General features: G+C 42.6%; 1 pseudogene across 1 annotated transcript in view; it reads right to left on the bottom strand.

Moving 5' to 3' along the window:
* Window positions 1-13148: 13148 nt before the first annotated feature.
* The window catches only part of LOC307192467 (tripartite motif-containing protein 26-like), a 29195-nt pseudogene continuing 27481 nt past the window's right edge, over window positions 13149-14862 (bottom strand). The window contains exon 8 of the transcript XR_013831768.1: window positions 13149-13417. The product of XR_013831768.1 is annotated as a tripartite motif-containing protein 26-like (transcript). The remainder of the gene's footprint in view (window positions 13418-14862) is intronic.

Genomic DNA, 14862 nt, shown 5'->3' with positions numbered 1-14862 from the left:
TGAGAGTAAGTCCTAGGGTAGCCTAAGACATTTCAGAGTTACAATGTTTTCCTTTCCATGTTCCCTTCTTCAGGATACTGTTAGACGAAGTGCGGGGGAAATGATGGAGAAAACCAACAGCAGGGAAACATGGGATCCAGGCAACAGGGAAGCCTTGTAAAATTATACAGTAGGAGAGAGAGGCAGAGGGCTGCCCAGAATGAGGAGAAGGAGATCCGGGACGTCAGCCCTGCCCCAGGTGTGCAGGGAACCAGTCTCCGTGTGGCAGCACGGAGGGCTGTGGGAGAGTCTGTGCAAAGAGGTGAAGTTGGTGGAATATCCGATGTGCTTGAATGTATTCAGAAAGGCTTATATTCTGCACAGAGTCTTAGAATGATTTAAAATGAGTACAAAATGGGGCTTCCCTGGTGGTGAAGTGGTTAAGAATCCGCCTGCCAGTGCAGGGGACAAGGGTTTGAGCCCTGGTCCGGGAAGATCCCACGTGCTGTGGAGCAACTAAGCCTGTGTGGCACTACTACTGAGCCTGCGTTCTAGAGACCGTGAGCCACAACTACTGAGCCCACCTGCTGCAACCACTGAAGCCCACGCACCTAGAGCCCATGCTCCACAACAAGAGAAGCCACCACAATAAGCCCGCGCTGTAACTAGAGAAAGCCCGCATGCAGCAATGAAGACCCAAAGCAGGCATTGAACTAAAAAAAAAAAAAAAAATCAGTACAACCAAAGTAAGACATTATTTATTCCAGCGAAATCTTAAATATCCATTCAAGAAAAGTGATCATAGTCTACTAAATGCTCACTTGTGACTAGCATTTCCGTCATCATCATAAGGCAAATATTGCACAGCGAGCTAATCAAACTTACAAAACTGATACATGTATAATTATAACTATTTTGGGAAGACAGGGGTGTGTGAAAGAAAAACCAATTAACTAAAGATGATACATAAAACTGAAAGCAAAGGAGTATTAAAGGCAAGCATTTTAGAGACTTAGAAGAAACAATTAGAGAACCAGCTTAAGAACTAAAAGAGCTGCTCTCTGAGATTCAAGAGACAGGGGACATGGAAGATTGGGGACATCGGTCCAGATATCAAGTCTTATAGAAGTATATTACTTTTAAAACTATGTGCACATATCCATTAACTAAAAATAAAAAGACAACCTAGTAGATGAGACAATGGCCTTTGGCCTTAGGAATTGTTCTGTTAAGAAGAGTCATAGAAATGGAGCAGTAGTTGGAAGGAAACTGTACACAGAGTGGTGGATGTTTATGGGAGAATTTTGTTTTGATTTATTTATTTTTGTTTGATTAATTTTAATGGGAGGAATTGCAGCATGTTTGTAGGCAGGGATGAAGGAGCAGTAGAGAGTGGGAAACTGATGACACAGGGGAGGATGGAGTCGGATCCTGTACCCACGCTGAGGGGCAGCCTTAGACAGGAGGGGACCATCCATCATCACTGGTGGGAAGGTGAGATACAGGTGCAGTTGTGGGAATAGTGGAGGAGGAGGAGGATGTAATTCTCACCCGAGTGCTCTTTTTTTTCTGAGTGAAAAAAAAATGCTCATCATTAAGAACAGGGAGTGAGGGATGAGAGGAGGGGTCTGAGGGGAAAGGAGGAAATGAGAAATCGCCCTCTCAGGGGTGTGAGGGTGAGCTGACTGGGAAATGGCATCTGGAGAGTGCAGGGTGGGGGCCACTGAGGTCTGGGCTGTTCAGCTTAGAGAAATTTCCAGCTCTTGGGCAACAACAGGAGGATGTATAAGAAACGAAAGAAAAATGCAACAAAATATCTGCAAATGTGAGGATTACATTCTTTTTACTTTGTCATTTATCACTTTTGACACTTAATTACTTGCTTTACAGTGAACATACATTATATCCTATATTATACGTTACACATATACATCATGATAAGAATTCAAAAGCTTTGTTTAAATTTTTAAAAGGAAGGCAAGTGGGCAGAAAAAGTGAAGAGCTGTGGGCACAGAGCTGGACGTGCTGGGCTCCGTGCCTGAGCTCTGGGCAGTGAACTCACACAGCCTTTTCTCCTTTTCTCAGGACCGTGTTTTCTTTGGAGGCCAAGCAGGATTTTTCCCTTCTTTTTTCAGTGTGGTCACATATTAGGACCTTTTCACTTCTTTGATGCTTTTAAGATAGTTTTTATATTTTACATGGCATTTTCAGCTATTTTCAGTGAGCAGATTTCTCCTTACAATCCAGCCCATCTTTTCCAGTAATGGAATTTCTGTGGCAGAATAGCTCAGTTAAAAGACTTTGGGTGCCAAAGTAGAGAATGTGTGTCCTAATGCACGATCTTAAGAGGATGTGTCAGGTGTTTTACAAGTGCAAGGGATTTTAATGTAATTTTTGAAAGCATATTTACCTACACAGAAGGGGACTGAAAAGGTACTCAAGGGTGTACAAAATAAATAATTTATGTTCTCCCTCTCGTCCCCCATTTGCCCAAGTCCTCTACTTGGAAACCACTGCAGTTGGCAAATTCTCATTTTCTTTCTCCCCAAATATATCTATGCATTAATGAATACTGTTATGTCAGTGAAAGAGCTCAGGCCACAGAATGGGAGAAATTATTTGCAAATTCACATATGTGATGAAGGACTTGTTTTAGAATACACATAGAACGCTTAAACTCAATAATATGAAAACAATTTAAAAATGAAGGAAAGTCTGAACACACACCTCTTCAGGAAGATCTATCCATGGAACTGCATATGAAAAGATGCTCAACATCATATATTATTAGGAAATGTAAATTTTAAAAAATGATGTATCATCACACCTATTAGAATAGCTAGAATCCAAGAACTGGTGATACCAAGTGCTGTCCAGATGTTGAGCGACGGAAACCCTCACTCACTGGGGCAGGAATACGAAGCAGCACAGCCCCTAGAAATGATGGTCAGCAGTTTCTTATAAAGCTGCACATAGACCCTCCATCCAGTCTACTCAGCGCTCTAGTCCTCATGCAACTCATCTGAAAACTTATATATGCACAAACCCCGGCACACCAAAGTTTATAGCAGAGCGCCCCTCAAGTGTGGGCTGCACGTAGTGACTTCCTTTTAAAGGCTACAGTGCAGAAAGTGGGGAAGTAAAAATAGAAGTTCACAAGGAGAGACCTGGGAAATGTACCTTAGCTGGGTGATGAGGTGAACTTATTACTGATTATCAAGTGGAGAGTATACACCCTTGTTGTGTGGAGAATATCACTTCATCTCTGTGGTCTTCTTCCCCAAAATACTTTGCCCCAGTCAACCAACTTGAATAGAGGGACATTCTACAGTATCCCTGAGCAGTACTCAAAAACATCAAGGTCATCAAACACAAGGGACCTCTGAGAGACTGTCACAGCCACAGGAGCCTGAAGGAGACATGATTGGGACTTAGCACAATGTGTCTTTGATAGGATCGTAGATCAGGAAAAGGAAAAATTAATGAAGTCCAAATAAATTCTGGAGTTTAGTAATAATGTATCAACATTGCTTCATTAGCTGTGACAAATGTATGATGGTGATATAAGATATTACCACAGGGAGACTGAGCGTGGGAGTTACAGGAACTCTCTACTAACTCTGCTACTGTTTTTGTGAATCTCAAACTACACTAAAATGAAAAAAAAAAAAAATATCTGCCAGAAACGAACAGGGAGTGAAATAATAATCAACTTTGAGTTTTCCAGAGTGTTTTCATCAATGAGCTGGAGAGATGGGTTGTGGAAAGGAAAGATGGAAACCTCAGACACAAGGCAGGGCTCCAGGGCTCTCCTCCCCTCTAATCCCCGCCGCATCCCCGAGCCCGACCCCAGAGCAGCTCAGGCGGCATCTTCATCCCCCCATTGCTGACCAGCCTCCAGGGCAGCCATCTCTGTCGGACTCAGACCACAGCCCATCCTCTCCCTTCCCTGTGCTGAATAGGAGAGGGCGGAGTGGTGGCGCCCCCGGGGGTGTGGCCACAGTTGCTGATGACAGGAGACCTGAGCTCCCCTTTGACCCCCTTACAAAACACCTGCCCAGGGTCTCCTTGGGCTCCTAGCAGTGGGTGAGTGCTGCGCACAGAAGTTGGAGTTCATCCAGTGTCAAGTTCAAAGTCTGAACTGTTACTCAGAATACATGCTGACACGGACCTTTTTCTCCCCATCAAACTACGAAGGACTAAGCCCTCAGGGAGGATCAGATTTCAAGGCCATTAACAGCTGGTTCCCAAGTCCAGGGTGGACCCCACAAACATACTGGGTGTCCTCAGTCTCCACGGGTGGGACCTTGAACCCCAAGTCCTTGTCACTTCTTGCAGCTGCTGACAGGGTTATAGACTCTTCCTCTAGGGAATCAACTCTGGAACCTCCATCCCTAGAATGGGGTAGAAGGGAGGGGAGGGGGAGGGGGAGGGGGAGGAGATCCCCTAAGATACCTGCCTATGAGATGGGGAGGCTCCTGGAGAAGTGAGGAGAGGAAGGAAACAGTGACATTAGGGGATGGAGGCCAACAGGAACAGAGGGGGAGGAATAAGTGGGGAGGGGGCAGGGCGGGTCACTCAGTGGACACGTATGCGGGGAGGGTGGGGTCTGTGTGGGGAGAGGTACAGGGGCTTCTGGCCTGGGCGCTGGTAGAGGCTCTGTTTTTCACCTGGATGATAAGTACACAGGTGTCAGCTCTCTATTTTGCTGGTAAACTATGCTTAAGTTTTCGGTGTTTTCCTGTCCTTACAGGTATGGTATAACTCAAATACACCTGGAAGAAAGAGAAAAGAGAAAAGGAGACAGGGGAGGTGGTTAAAGGAATTCCTCTCTTCCAGAGAAATAACCTCACTCCCAGTCCTCACTCCACCCCACACACACATGGTGCTGGGGGCAGCAGGGAGACTCAAGGAAGGGAGAGTCCATCCCAGCTCACAGCCCGGGGCTACCTGGACATCGTCTCCCTGTGAGCTAAGACAGCGGTGACCACCGTGCCAAAAAGACTGGCTAAAGACCTTTGGAAAAAGACCTGCCCAGCTGGTGGAGGTGGAGAGCAGAGGACAGGAGAGCAGAGGACAGGACATGGAGTGGAGCCTGGAGACCACAGTAGGACAAGTGTCTTGTCTTCTCATTCTCTTGACATTGCCTTTCTGTGAGCAGATATTTTTCATTTCAATGAAGTCCAGCTTATCACTTGTTTCTTTTATGGATTGTGCCTTTGGTGTTTTATCTAAAAGGTCACTGCCATACTCAATGTAACTAGGTTTCCTCCTATGTTACTTCTAGGTGTTTTACACTTTTGCTTTTTACCTTTAGGTCTGTGGTCCATTTTGATTTAAATTTTGTGAAGGGTGTAAGGTCTACATCTAGATTCTGTTTTTTTTTTTTTCGCATGTGCACGTCCAGTTGTCCCAGCCCCATTTTTCGTTTTAACATCTTTATTGCAGTATAATTGCTTTACAGTGGTGTGTTAGTTTCTGCAGTATAACAAAGTGAATCAGCTATATGTATACATATATCCCCATATCTCCTCCCTCGAGCTTACCTCTTGGCTTTCTGTCTTGTTCCGTTGATCTGTGTTTCTGTGTTTGTGCCAGTACCATATTGTCTTGATTACCGTAGCTTTGTAGTATAGTCTGAAGTCAGGGGGTCTGATTCCTCCAGCTCCGTTTTTACCCCTCAAGTCTGCTTTGGCTATTGGGGGTCTTTTGTGTCTCCATACAAATTTTAAGATGTTTTGTTCTAGTTCTGTAAAAAATGCCACTGGTAATTTGGTAGGGATTGCATTGAATCTGTAGATTGCTTTGGGTAGTATAGTCATTTTCACAATATTGATTCTTCCAATTCAAGAATATTGATTCTTCCAATTCAAGCCCATCTGTTGCTATCATCTTTAATTTATTTCATCAGTGTCTTATAGTTTTCTGCATACAGGTCTTTTGTCTCCCTAGGTAGGTATATTCCTAGGTATTTTATTCTTTTTGTTGCAATGGTAAATGGGAGTGTTTCCTTAATTTCTCTTTCAGATTTTTCATCAGTATTGTATAGGAATGCAAGAGATTTCTGTGTATTAACTTTGTATCCTGTAACTTTACCAAATTCATTGATTAGCTCTAGTAGTTTTCTGGTGGCATCTTTAGGATTCTCTATGTATAGTATCCTGTCATCTGCAAACAGTGACAGTTTTACTTCTTCTTTTCCAATTTGTATTCCTTTTTCTTCTCTGATTGCCTGGGCTAGGACTTCCAAAACTATGTTGAATAATAGCAGTGAGAGTGGACATCCTTGTCTTGTTCCTGATCTTAGAGGAAATGCTTTCAGTTTTTCACCATTGAGAATGATGTTTCCTGTGGGTTTGTTGTATATGGTCTTTATTATGTTGAGGTAGGTTCCCTCTATGCCCACTTTCTGGAGAGTTTTTATCATAAATGGGTGTTGTGTTGAATTTTGTCAAAAGCTTATTCTGCATCTATTGAGATGATCGTATGGTTCTTATTCTTCAATTTGTTGATATGGTGTGTCACATTGATAGATTTCATGTATTGAAGAATCCTTGCATCCCTGGGATAAATCCCACTTGATCATGGTGTATGATCCTTTTAATGTGTTGTTGGATTCTGTTTGCTAGTATTTTGTTGAGGATTTTTACATCTATATTCATCAGTGATATTGGTCTGTAATATTCTTGTTTTGTAGTATCTTTGTCTAGTTTTGCTATCAGGGTGATGGTGGCCTCACAGAATGAGTGTGGAAGTGCATCTTCCTCCACAATTTTTTGGAAGAGTTTGAGAAGGATGAGTGTTAGCTCTTCTCTAAATTTTTGATAGAATTCACCTGGGAAGCCATCTGGTCCTGGGCTTTTGTTTGTTGGAAGATTTTTTAATCACAGTTTCAATTTCCTTACTTGTGATTGGTCTGTTCATATTTTCTATTTCTTCCTAGTTCAGTCTTGCAAGGTTATAACTTTCTAAGAATTTGTCCATTTCTTCCAGGTTGTCCATTTTATTGGCATAGAGTTGATGTAGTACTCTCCTAGGATGCTTTGTATTTCTGCAGTGTCTGTTGTAACGTCCCCTTTTTCATTTCTAATTTTATTGGTGTGAGTCCTCTCCCTCTTTTTCTTGATGAGTCTGGCTAATGGTTTATCAATTTTGTTTATCTTCTCAAAGAACCAGCTTTTAGTTTTATTGATCTTTGCTATTCTTTTATTTTTTTCTATTTCATTTATTTCTGCTCTGATCTTTATGATTCTTTCCTTCTGCTAACTTTGGGTTTTGTTTGTTCTTCTTTCTCTCGTTCCTTTAGGTGTAAGTTTAGATTATTTATTTGAGATTTTTATTGTTTCTTGAGTTTGGCTTGTATAGCTATAAACTTCCCTCTTAGAACTGCTTTTGATGCATCCCATAGGTTTTGGATTGTCATGTTTTCGTTGTCATTTTTCTCTAGGTATTTTTTGATGTCCTCTTTGATTTCTTCAGTGATCTCTTGGTTATTTAGCGATGTAGTGTTTAGCCTCCATGTGTTTGTGTCTCTTACATTTTTTCCCCTGTAATTCATTTCTAATCTCATAGCGTTGTGGTCAGAAAAGATGCTTGATATGCTTTCAATTTTCTTAAATTTACTGAGGCTTGATTTGTAACCCAAGATGTGATCTATCCTGGAGAATGTTCCGTGAGCACTTGAGAAGAAAGTGTAATCTGCAGTTTTTGCATGGAATGTCCTATAAATATCAATTAAATCTAACTGGTCTACTGTGTAATTTAAAGCTTTTGTTTCCTTATTTATTTTCATTTTGGATGATATGTCCATTGGTGTAAATGAGGTGTTAAAGTCCCCCACTATTATTGTGTTACTGTTGACTTCCTCTCTTACAGCTGTTAGCAGTTGCCTTATTTATTGAGGTGCTCTTATGTTGGGTGCATATATATTTATAATTGTTATATCTTCTTCTTGGATTGGTCCCTTGATCATGATGTAGTGTCCTTCCTTGTCTCTTGTAACATTCTTTATTTTAAAGTCTATTTTATCTGATATGAATATTGTTACTCCAGCTTTCTTTTGATTTCCATTTGCATGGAATATCTTTTTTCCATCCCCTCGCTTTCAGTCTGTATGTGTCCCTAGGTCTGAAGTGGGTCTCTTGTAGACAGCATATATGTGTTCTTGTTTTTGTATCCATTCAGCAAGCCTGTGTCTTTTGGTTGGAGCATTTAATCCATTCACGTTTAAGGCAATTATTGATTTGTATGTTCCTATGGCGATTTTCTTTATTTTTGGGGTTTGTTTTTGTTGGTCCTTTTCTTCTCTTGTGTTTCCCACTTAGAGAAGTTCCTTTAGCATTTGTTGTAGAGCTGGTTTGGTGGTGCTGAATTCTCTTAGGTTTTTCTTGTCTGTAAAGCTTTTGATTTCTCCATTGAATCTGAATGAGATCCTTGCCGGGTAGTGTAATCTTGGTTGTAGGCTCTTCCCTTTCATCACTTTATGTATATCATGGCACTCCCTTCTGACTTGCAGAGTTTCTGCTGAGAAATCAACTCTTAACCTTATAGGAGTTACCTTGTATGTTATTTGTCATTTTTTCCTTGCTGCTTTCAATAATTTTTCTTTGTCTTTAATTTTTGCCCATTTGATGACTATGTGTCTTGGCATGTTTCTCCTTGTGTTTCTCCTACAGAAGACTCACAGCACTTCCTGGACTTCGGTGGCTATTTCGTTTCCCATGTTAGGGAAATTTTTGACTATAATCTCTTCAAATATTTTCTCAGGGCCTTTCTCTCTCTCTTCTCCTTCTGGGACCCCTATAATGCGAATGTTGTTGCGTTTAATATTGTCCCAGAGGTCTTTTAGGCTGTCTTCATTTCTTTTCATTCTTTTTTCTTTACTCTGTTTTGCAGCAGTGAATTCCACCATTCTGTCTTCCAGGTCACTTATCCGTTCTTCTGTCTCAGTTATTCTGCTATTGATTCCTTCTAGTGTAGTTTTCATTTCAGTTATGGTATTTTTCATCTCTGTTTGTTGTTCTTTAATTCTTCTATGTCTTTGTTAAACATTTCTTGCATCTTCTCGATCTTTGCCTCCATTCTTTTTCCGAGGTCCTGGATCATCTTCACTATCATTATTCTGAATTCTTTTTCTGGAAAGTTGCCTATCTCCACTTCATTTAGTTGTTTTTCTGGGGTTTTATCTTGTTCCTTCATCTGGTACATAGCCCTCTGCCTTTTCATCTTGTCTATCTTTCTGTGAATGTGGTTTTTGTTCCACAGGCTTCAGGATTGTAGTTCTTCTTGTTTCTGCTGTCTGCCCTCTGGTGGATGGGTCTGTCTAAGAGGCTTGTGCAGGTTTCCTGATGGGAGGGAGTGGTGGTGGGTAGAGCTGGGTGTTGCTCTGGTGGGCAGAGCTCAGTAAATCTTTAGTCCCCTTGACTGCTGATGGATGGGGCTGGGTTCCCTCCCTGTTGGTTGTTGGGCCTGAGGCAACCCAACACTGGAGCCTACCTGGGCTCTTTGGTAGGGCTAATGGCAGACTCTGGGAGGGCTCATGGCAAGGAATACTTGCCAGAACTTCTGCTGCCAGTGTTCTTGTCCCCACAGTGAGCCACAGCCATTCTCCGCCTCTGCAGGAGACCCTCCAACACTAGCAGGTAGGTCTTGTTCAGTATCTTATGGGGTCATTGCTCCTTCCCCCAGGTCCTGATGCACACATCACTTTGTGTGTGCCCTGCAGGAGTGGAGTCTCTGTTTCCCCCAGTCCTGTCAAAGTCCTGCAATCAAATCCTGCTAGCCTTCAAAGTCTGTTTCTCTAGGAATTCCTCCTCCCGTTGCCAGAACCCCAGGTTGGGAAGCCTGATGTGGGGCTCAGAACCTTCACTCCAGTGAGTGGACTTCTGTGGTATAAGTGTTCTCCAGTCTGTGAGTCACCTACCCAGCGGTTATGGGATTTGATTTTGCTGTGATTGTGCCCCTCCTACCATCTTATTGTGGCTTCTCCTTTGTCTTTGGATGTGGGATATCTGTTTTGGTGAGTTCCAGTGTCTTCCTGTTAGTGATTGTCCAGCAGCTAGTTGTGATTCTGGTATTCTCAAAGAGGGAGTGAGAGCACGTCCTTCTACTCCTCCATCTTGGTTCAGGCTCTGTATGACTTCTCATCTTCCAAATTTGTTAAGTGGGAACTTCCGTGGTGGAGCAGTGGTTAAGAATCCGCCTGCCAATGCAGGGGACACGGGTTTGATCCCTGGTCTGGAAAGATCCCATATGCCGAGAAGCATGTAAGCCCGTGCGCCACAACTACTGAGCCTGCGATCTAGAGCACGTGAGCCACAACTATTGAAGCTCGTATGCCTGGAGCCCGTGCTCTGCAACAAGAGAAGCCACCACAATGAGAAGCCCGTGCACCACAATGAAGTGTACCCTCCGCTTGCTGCAACTAGAGAAAGCCCATGCACAGCAAGGAAGACCCAACACAGCCAGAAATAAAATAAATAAATTTATTAAAAAAATTTGTTAACATGTGTTTTATGGCCCAGAATGTGGTCTATCTTTGTGAATGTTTAATGTGAGCTTGAGAAGACTGTGTATTCTGCTGTTGTTGGCTGAAGTAGTCTATAGATATTGATTATATCCAGTTGATTGATAGTGTTTTGAGTTCAATTATGTCCTTACTGATTTTCTGCCTGCTTGCTCTGTCCATTTCTGAGAGAGGGATGTTGAAGTCTCCAACTGAAAGAGTGGATTCATCTATTTCTCTTATCAATTCTATCAGTTTTTGCCTCACATCGTTTGACCCTCTGTTGTTAGGTGCATTCACATTAAAGACTGTTATGTCTTTTTGGAGAATTCACTCTTTTATCAGTATGTGACGCCTTTCTTGCTATTTCTGATAACCTTCCATGTGTTGAAGTCTGCTGTGTCTGAAATTAATATAGCTACTCTTGCTTTCATTAGACTAGTGTTAGCATGGTATATTTTTCTCTATCTAGAAGCTCTGTGCCATGAGTTGGGTTCTCCCCGTCATGCTGCCAGACCAGTGTTATTCCACAAGGTAGAAGCCCAGAGCCCAGCATCTTAGGGTGACTTCACGGTCAGAGATAGAGTGATGGGTTGCATGTGTCTTTGAGAGAATCTGACGGGATGATTCAGAAAATTCAGACATTTTGCAACCGTCATGGGACACTCCAGCAGCACACATGTGACCATCCTGGGAACAGACAGGACAGTTGAGTTGGGGGGGAGAAAGACACCAGCCTGGACGTGGGGTCTGGGATAATCTCCTGTTCCTTGGATAGCTATAAGTTCAGGTTGAGACAACTCAGAGTAAGAGGCTCCAGGTTTCTGGGTTGGAGAACACCACTTCTGGTCCTGACCTGTGTGGGGGCCGAGTAACTCAGAAAAGCTGGAGTCAGACCTCCAGACAGATTGAGGGTGAGGCAGAGAGCAAGGCCTGAGAGAGAGAAAGTCGCCCAGAGTATAGTGCCCATTGCTGCCGCCGGGGTCAAAGGGAACTGCTAATCAGTTACTTCGGGGATTGTCTTCCCCTCCATACCTGGAGAGACTGGATGCCTTAGTTGTCCTGAGAGAAGGGCAGGACCTCAGAGTCACTCTCTTGGCACAGAATCTGGAATCCCCAGAGGACTCTTCCTGTGGTTCTACTATCAGACATAATTTCTTTTCTTGGCTTCTTTTTTCTGACTTTTTTTCTATTTATCTGTCTATTAAGTATCTTATTAACATTAATCTTTGACTTAAGAAACATTCTAAGGAGGAACAGTTTCAACATTGTCTTGCTAAATTCTGACCCTGTTCTTTAGTAATTACTTACATTTCATCTCATAATTACTTCTAACCAAAAGCACTGAAACATCCTGTATCTACATCCTTAACCTATAAAATCTGTTCCCTTCAGTCCTGTAAGTGAAACATGGACTGCACCGTCATTGAATATAATAGTTAAAACCTTTGGCCACTCACCATATAGAAAAAATCTGTTTGCACGTTGCTTTGTCCCTTCTATAATGAGGATCTGAATATACAACGTCAGCACTCGACTTGTACTTGCTTTTATTGATAGATACAGCTATAGGGTATAGGAATCTTCTGTTGTTTGGTCATATTTTTTTGACAAAACATTCTTATACAACTGAGCTATCAGAGCAAGTATACCCACATCTCTTGAACCCAGCAATTTAAATAAGGGACGTTCTTCTTAGGCAACTAGCATCTGCTCCCATGTCTTGAGAATGCTAAACGACATGAGTCTTGATGAGACCACCTCTCGTTACAGAAGCCAAAAGCATGCTTTCCTAACCTTTAATGTTGCTGAGGCAAAGGCAGGCATCCTATTCTCTGGCAATCTGGTGCACTTATGCCAGATTTTTCTTTAGGAGTTACTTACATGAAGAACTACGCCCTGTTCTATCCACTAATTTCCTGAGACCATTCCCTCCTCAACTCTTCATTCTCATCTCTATGTCCAGGAGAACTATACCCATCAGCTGGGTCTATGAATCCACCAAGATAGCTGCTGCCAAACCCAGCTCTGGCTCGACCCCTGTGTGTGTTCATTACTTCTTCCTCCTCTGCTCCCCACCAGATCACACCCCCTCTCCACTAGCTTGTCCTCATGCGTGGTATGTTCTGTTTAGGTGCTGCCAACTCCAACCATCCTCTCAACCCCTGCGACCCCCCCAGCTGCTCCTCCCTCTCACTGCAGCGCCGACACTGACTCCCAGCTCTCTTGGGGCAGAATTTGCAAGCACACATACCCCTCCCTCTTTACACTCTACAAGCCCCAGTAACATTTAATAAATTTCCTTTTTCTAAAATTAGCCAAGTTTGTTTTCTTCTGCCTATACTTAAGACTACTAATTTAATATTAAGCTAAGTATCTATTTCTACCACCTCAAAACACAGCTGACATAAGACTGAACTTCAGGTCCAAGTGACCTCCAAAAACTCATATACACCTGAACTTCACATGGCTTGCACTCTCCCCTTCTTTTTGAAAAAATTATCAGAGCATAGCAGAAAGAAATAAACCAATTCCCACTCCAGATAGCTCAAGTCTCATAATGTATCAATGGTAAGCAGGTATGAGTTGCAAAACATTTACTGTTTCCTCAGCTGCTTAGAAGGATGACAGGAGAAATTATGTGACAGAAAAGGTGCTCTAGAAATGGATATGGATGTTGTAATCAATTCCTATTCGTGGCAGGGGCTGCAGTCCTATGATATCGTCACTCGTTCTCATACCTTTATCTCAGTGGCAGGTGAAGAACCAAATCAAAGGGCGTGAAGCCCTTACTGCCCAGCACACCAGGCTCCGGATCAAATCGCTGACCATGTTGCTATGTGTTCATCCACAAGCCAGTGAATATCATGCTCTTCCCATTTGGAAACACTGAGAGGTAGCCATTGGCTGTCTGGGAATTCAGGATGATCCTCACTGTGGGGACAAGGGGACAAAGGTGTGGCATCACAAAAGACAGCAAATGAGATTTATCCCATAGGTTATGGGGCCTTTATGACAATGGGGGTAGACTCCTCCGGGGAGCAGGCCAGAAACTGCTTGTGACCTTGTGCTCATACTATTAGCAACCATATCTGGAAAATGAAGAGAACACAGAAAATTCAAGGGCACAGGCAGTGTGATGAGACTTGAGAGGGCAAAACGATAAGGACTGAGATCACTGCAGCTGCACAAATCTGGGGAAAGGTTTGTGGGTTTGAAATCTGAATTCTCATGATAAAGAATTTGGATACATTAGTCACACGAAGACCTTCCTCTTTAAAACGAAAGAGCTGACCCATAAGTAATGGAGCTTCATAGGAAAGCTGCAATTAGCAAACTTCAGCCACTATCCCCTCCAGATGCTCACTTGTTTTATATTCCAGATCCCTCAACAATTTTCCTGGAATAAAAGTACCAAAGGACAGTAAGCAATTCTGACACCTCATCTTCTAGGTTAAATTCTCTTACTGTTGGCTAATATAACTTTAAAAGATGACAGGGCACCATGAAAGCTCAAGCGAAACAGAGAAATCAATTCAGGAGACACCCATGTAAATATGCATGCCTACATCCGCTGAACCCACCTGCTGCTTCATTAAAGAGTACCTTTGGGCATGTTCCCTGTTTTTAAAGTAAGCCCTAAACTTCTAGTCCTGAACCACACTATTTTTCTCTACTCTCAAAGATACTCTTTTAGATTAATTCTCCCAGTATTCTTTAAATTTTTAATTGTGGTAAAAACACATAATGTTTACCATCTTTACCATTTTTAAGTGTACAGTTCATTAATATTAAGTATATTTAAATTGCTGTACAACCATTTTCCAGAACTTTTCCATTCGGGTTTTTTGGTATTTTAATTAATTAATTAATTATTACATCTTTATTGGAGTATAGTTGCTTTACAATGGTGTGTTAGTTTCTGCTTTATAACAGAGTGAATCAGCTATACATATTCATATATCCCCATATCTCCTCCCTCTTTCGTCTCCCTCCCACCCTCCCTATCCCACCCCTCTAGGCGGCCACAAAGCACCGAGCTGATCTCCCTGTGCTATGCGACTGCTTCCCACTAGTTATTTTACATTTGGCAGTGTATATAGGTCCATGCCACTCTCTCACTTTAAATAAATAAATTTATTTATTTATTTTTGTCTGCGTTGGGTCTTCACTGCTGAGTGCGGGCTTTCTCTAGTTGTGGCAAACGGAGGCTACTCTTCGTTGCGGTGCACAGGCTTCTCACTGCAGTGGCTTCTCTTGTTGCGGAGCACGGACTCTAGGAGCATGGACTTCAGTAGTTGTGGCTCACAGGCTCTAGAGCGCAGGCCCAGTAGTTGTGGCGCACGGGCTTAGTTGCTCCGCGGCATGTGGGATCTTCC

The sequence above is a fragment of the Stenella coeruleoalba genome, assembly GCF_951394435.1.
Source record: "Stenella coeruleoalba genome assembly, chromosome: 10".
Classification (NCBI taxonomy): domain Eukaryota; kingdom Metazoa; phylum Chordata; class Mammalia; order Artiodactyla; family Delphinidae; genus Stenella; species Stenella coeruleoalba.
Note: the sequence above shows the minus strand (reverse complement) of the source record. Positions and strands in the feature narration are given on the sequence as shown.